The 6,212-nt window shown below is 39.6% G+C and overlaps 1 long non-coding RNA gene across 1 annotated transcript; it reads left to right on the forward strand.

The window, feature by feature from the left end:
- The first annotated feature begins 296 nt into the window (after positions 1 to 296).
- Positions 297 to 4,140, forward strand: LOC116793229. Its single transcript, XR_004359407.1, has 3 exons — positions 297 to 362; positions 1,895 to 2,001; positions 4,043 to 4,140. It is a non-coding gene; the product is annotated as an uncharacterized LOC116793229 (long non-coding RNA).
- Positions 4,141 to 6,212: the final 2,072 nt, after the last annotated feature.

The raw sequence follows: 6,212 nt of genomic DNA on the forward strand, positions 1-6,212 counted from the left end.
CCATGTATAGATTAGGGTGTATTTAAAAAACATCTGTTTTAAATTACACATTTAAATTTCTGAGTTCAGGGGTGGTCACCATGAAAAGGACAAATGGACTGTTTACTGTGATGTAATAACTCTTGGAGTGATTGAGGCCTAATTCTTCAATTTGTGAGATCCCAAAGTTTGAAACGCTGCACAAAGCTGTAGGTAGGGGTGTGTTTGAGAAGCACACACAGTACTGTGCAAATAATCCTGTTTCTCACAGTCATGAATAAACCCTGTGATTCTCATAATTATTTTTTTTCCTTAGAGGAGATCACAAGTTCAGTGAATTTGCTTGAGAAATTTAATTCATTTTCACCAGGACACTATTTTTGGTAAGTTTTCTTCCCCTCTGCTGTGCACTTTACCAGATGTATTCCATGCCATTTTTTTTTTCCATGACTTTTGAGGATGAGAAGAAGGGGAAGCTGGAGGCAATAGTCCCCTTGGATAACTCACAGCTTGAGACAGGACACTAGAGCAATGCACCAAACCCTGGAGCTGGGAAGGAGAATCTGCTCTCTCAGAGCTGTGTTTGGTCCTTAAAACCCCCAAAGCTGATGGCTTGAGAGTGAGGTGGAAAACCCTGTTGCAGGGCAGAGCAGTTTTGCTCTGGGTCTGGTTTGGGTCTGGTTTGTTGTCCCTTCGTGGTGCAGAAAGGCTGCAGGAGTAGCTGGGGGAATTGGATCAGGACAACTGAGGAGCTCGACCAGTGAGATTTGTGCTCCTAAACCCCTCTGCCTTCCCAGAGGCTGTTCTCTTTTGCTTGAGAGGGTCAAAATTTACCTCCCTTGAATTCAGTGGACTACCAGGATGAGCAGAGGGAATCAATACACAGTGCAGTATGAATTTAATATATGTAAGCTGCACAGCATTTTTAATCAGCTATATATTTATTGTAGTGAAGAGTAACAAATTACAGTACCACTAGCACACAAAAGCTTATGGCATTCCATTATTCTTAATTAATAGGTAAGTGCAAGCCTTTTTTATTTATACTGGAGGAGATCTTGTGACTAATTTGGTTGCAAATGTATCTGTAAGAAGGGAAAAAATGTATATCTATTTATTTTGCTAGTTTAATAATAGAGCACTCATTCTTCCCTTTTAGCTTTTTGATCGTTACTTGGTTTGCCATCAAATATTAGCATGTTGGTTTTGCATATATTTCAAAGACATCCACTCTTATAAGGAAAACAAACTTGTTTGTAACAAACAAACTAATAAAATGCATATGGAATCTAAAGTGAACACTGGAAGCAACACTTGGGTCCTTTTACCTGAAATCTGATCCAAATATCTCCACTGGAATGATCAGAAGATCATTAAGAGAAGAGCCTAAGAGCAGGTGACATATTTTGTTGATCCATTCAATGGTCTCCCTTTCCTTCCATGTAGGAAAGCAGATGGACATAGGACTCAACAAAACCTATGAGTCTTCTTTTGGAGCTTCATTGTTAATTCTGGGGAGGTGAAATCAACTGCGTCGAGTAATTTTTATCCTTTAACAGAATTTAACTCTTCCATAATTAGTAATTAGAGTCTTTGCATACTTTCCATATTAAGATCAAAAAGCTCTTGGGAAAATTTAAACAGAGTCTTAAAAACCAGAAATTTATATTTAATGTCTTCAATTTTGGTTTAGCTTCCTAAACAGAAAGAGCCATTCCTATGTGGTGTCAGTTGAAATTGGGGAAGCTGACTTCTGAATAGTAACCTGCTTTACTATATGTGATATAATTTGGAAGATGGTCTTTAAGATGCTATTGAAAAAAAAAGAAAGAAATATGAAATGTTTAAGCTATTGAAAAAAAAAAGAAATTAATAGAAATCTCTTAATATTCAATTTTACCATTATTTGCTGCAGGTATTTTGACAGATTTTGATCAATACTATGAGAATGTGCTCTTAATATAAACGTGATGGAGTTCTGATGTTTTACCAGAACATCAGGAGATATGGGACCTTCTCAAGGTAAACAGTGGAATGATTTCAATTCTCAGAGCAACGAAATAAGAAGTTTTCTTCGGAGGGAAGTTGTGTGTATGCAGTTTTTCTGAATATCTTTTAAAATGAGTATGCAAGTCTGGAAATGGGTGACTAACAGGTTACTATTATATGAAAATTTGGTTGAGAATCTGTGCTTTTTATATGTCTTGGAAATTGTTTTTTAATATTACTCACCACAAGTTAGATCTAGATCTTGAAATTCTTATAGTCTCCAAGTTTGAAACATTTGAATTTTTATGCCCTGAGCTATAATGATTCTCCACAGGATGCTGTTGTTGGTGGCCTGGGTTGTGGTAGATACCTGAAATTGCCCATTTCCTTCTAATCATTCTCAAAACCTAATATGGGGGTTTTTTTCAGAGTGTCTTTCTAGGCTGCTTTGTTTAGTACAGCAGTTCATTTGCTTGAGAGGAAGAATGTACTGCCAGAGATGCTCAGAGAAGGTAATTTTTTTAATGAAGTGTGGGGCAATTACTAACTTCAGAAGTAATCCTTACATATGCTAATGTGTCTTGCCTCCTCTGTGAGGAATAGATGGATTGCAGTCCCAACAGGGCATAGCATCACTGTTTGGTGAGCAAAGGCCTGTCAAGCCATTTTTGTCTGTGTGGTGATGGTGAAACTTTGCTTAAAGTAACATCACATACAGCAAAAAATATAAGCAGCCCACTCCTGCTGAGCTTTCCAGGACTTACTGCTGGGAGTAAATGTTCAAAACCACTGCAGAACTTGATCAAGAACTGATAATTGAAAAGATGACACGACCTAATTTGAGAAGGGTTATATCTTCACGTGCCCCACACTTGTGTAGTTCAAAATAGTACACATCTTGTCCCTTTAACTTCAGGTGTATGTGTCTTGTCTGGTTCTTGGAAGTGACTGTGTACAGGCAGAGCATAATTGGCAGCCTGTGACATCCCTGTCTGCAAGTGTCTCTCTAAATGCAGCGTATTTCAGCCTTTATCTAGTGATGGCTGTTACCTGAGAGAAGCCCAGGGCCATCTCAAAGGGCTTGTAGCAGCTAATTGTGCCTGTTAGGACTAGCAATTAGCTGGGGATCTCTCCACTAGGCAGCTCCGACACCCACTGGCTTTCAGCTCTCTTCACGTCCTTCCCGTTAACTAGCTGTGCCAGGCAGAGGAGACAGGGACAGGTAGGGGAGCGTCGTGCTGGGAAGGGAAGAGGAGGGATGTGTGCGGGACCTCTGGGGAAAAAATAGACACCGGGTTGTAATGACACACCAAACCACGACCCGATTCCTGCAGAAGCAAAGCACCTCGTTTGGAGGTGTGGGAAGCTACAGCCCAGGCAGCACTTCGGCTTTAAGAAAATAATAAAATCTAATTACGTACAGGTCATAAAAAAGATCACGTACATATGGTGGTTACTGGTTACCATGGTGCAAACAATGGTTTCAATGGAAACATGAAGCAGAACATCGGAGAATTAAGATAATAAATCAGTTTCATTGAATAATAAAGCTTTGCACTTACCCATTAATTAAGGATAATCGTATGCCATAAGCTTTTGTGTGCTAGAAGTAATGTGTTACTCTTTACCATAAATATATAGATGATTAAAAATTCAATACACCTTACAGGTAGCAAATTCATACCTTCCTCTCTCTGTATGTATTACAAATGAAAGATGTAAGTGTTCTTTTTACACTTATGATTTTTTGGATTGGGATAGAGCGTTTCAATTACCCAACAGAATTCGAGGTTTCAATAGTGATTGGAAGACTTAGGAAAATCAACTTCTTGAAATCTTTGTGGAAATCTTTAAACATTGATGACATAATTCAAAGATATCTACAAATGTTCAAAAAATAGGCTGGGCTTGTCTGCCACATCTGGTTTCCAATAGTGAATTGAGACATACATCATAATGCAACACGCTGTAACACAATACAGCCTGATCTTGTATTGACCCTTCCACTTGATACATCTTTAGGTGCTTTATAATCCCTAACAAATGTACCTTAAAATCCTATTGAACTGTGTAGGCAATTGAGAACAAATGTCTTCCGACCAGAAATAGCATCTGAATCTCGGACCAAACAAGAGAGACCACGCCAGATCCACAGGGTGTGCAGACTAAAGGACATGAAGGCTCCACTCCTGGGAATCAAGGGCAGAGAAGATCTTGGGAGCCAGCACAGAGCATCAGACTTGTAAGGTTTATTCCCTTTCTCAAATGAACAGAAATGAAACATAAAACATTTTAAAAACCTGCATCATTAAATCCTTACTCCTCTCAGGACTTTTTTTTCCCTTTCTCTCCAAAGTGGCATTTGCAGGATGAATTTTCAGATGAAGAAGATAGTTTCAGGTTGAAGGGGTGGTGGATTCAGGCTGCATGGACCCCAAGTCCTGTTCTCTGGCTCTTGCCCAGTGCTCTGTGGAGCAGCCCAGTTCCTTGGCACAGAAAAAATGTTCAGCAACATGCACAGACCATCTTTGTTAAAGTTAGAAAGGAAACAATTAAGATCTTGGCCTTTCTTTTCTTTCTGTCAGTGTAGAAAGTTATGTATTTGCCTGTGATTCCCTGCCTTCTTCTCTAAAATTATGCCTCAACATTTCTCAGTGAATCCATTCAGCTGACAAAAAATGCACTTTTAAAAATTATATTTTAGAGAAAATACTGCATAATCAGAGGCCCACAATATATCAGTGATCAAACCATCTCAACCTGCCTGCTGTAAAATGCAGAATGACAGTTCTGTCAGTGACAGAACACTGGCATTTTAGCCCCGGGGTCCCAGTCTGAGTCCAAATTGAAGCAATAAGAAAAATTTTTAATTCGGTGATCTGGGTTCAGCTCCTCTTTCACAAAACCATTATACATAACTCTGTAGAATTTTGGCTCTTTGACCACCTCTGCTTAGAAGAAGTGTGGCTTTGTTTACATGCAGCTTGAGTTTTTTGTAGATCTGATGAAGGGAATTCCTATACACTGCAGACTGATCGTACAGTGAAGGCAGTGTGAGAGGAGTTTGTGCTGTTGACAGCATGTTGAACCTCACCAGAAGGCAAAGAAACAGCAATCCTTTAATGCTTATCAATACATGAATGGATATTTCCCAGAGTCTTAACCTGAATTGCAGAGATGTATGCAGGATCTCGTAAAACACACACAATGCAAAGAGGGGGTGGAAGCCTTTTGTCAACTCTCAAAGCAGAGCTGGAAAAAAAAATAAATAAGAGAAACAAATCCAAATCCTTCCAGACTGAACTTAAGTGTTAAACATGACCTTTGGATTTAAGAACCACAAATTTTCACAGGAAGTTGAAAACACGCTGGATGGGGGAACTAAAGAACAGCAGGAACAGATGCCATTATTTGGCACACAGTGGGGAGAGCAGCACAGAAAAGGCAGTCTCTGCAGAAGACATTTGCCTTTAACTCTCTTTGTTTTCTCTTGGGGAGATAAGGGTAGGCACTGTGTGAGATTTTTGTCCTTACATCAAAAGGCTTAGGGCAGGGAGGAAGGAGAAGTTTAAAAATATTTTAAGAGCCTGGCCATAAAAATTTTCAGCTATCTGTTTTACAGCACAAGAGGGTTTGTGAGCAGAGAGCCTAGGAGGAATCTCTTTAGATTAACTGCAACAGCCACTTGCTATCAGAGAAGGAAGGACCTGAGAAAGGGAACAAACAGTGTGCAGTCTCTGTTAAATAGAGGTGTATGTTCCTGAAGAAAGTGTGTGTGAAATTCCCTGTGTTGCCAGTCAGGGGCCAGAGGGATGAGCCTGACTCCTGAGGGATGAGCTCAGCCTGTCTGTGGCTGCTGGGGATGTGGAGAATCACTGGAGAGGGCAAATGTTATTTTCTTACTCACCTGGGACACAGTCTTGAACTGATGTAGAAGAATCACCCATTGTAGTTTCTTTCAGCTTCTGCATTGTTAGGAGGATGAGATAAAAACAAAAACCACCCCTGTGATTGTTGCATCCTTTCAATCAAGCTCTGACTGCGGGAACAGAGCAAGCACATTGCACTGCCACATGCCCACTGAATCCAAAGAATTATTGATTGATGTTTACTTCTGATTCTGAACTAGTAGAGAATTGTGGAATTGACACCTGATTTAATAAACTGTAGAGTTTGGGTACCCAAGATGGGTACAGCAAACATTCAAATAAATTATTCAAAGAAATGGCACAATATTTTGTAAA

Source organism: Chiroxiphia lanceolata, chromosome 13 (assembly GCF_009829145.1).
Source record: "Chiroxiphia lanceolata isolate bChiLan1 chromosome 13, bChiLan1.pri, whole genome shotgun sequence".
In the NCBI taxonomy this organism is placed as follows: domain Eukaryota; kingdom Metazoa; phylum Chordata; class Aves; order Passeriformes; family Pipridae; genus Chiroxiphia; species Chiroxiphia lanceolata.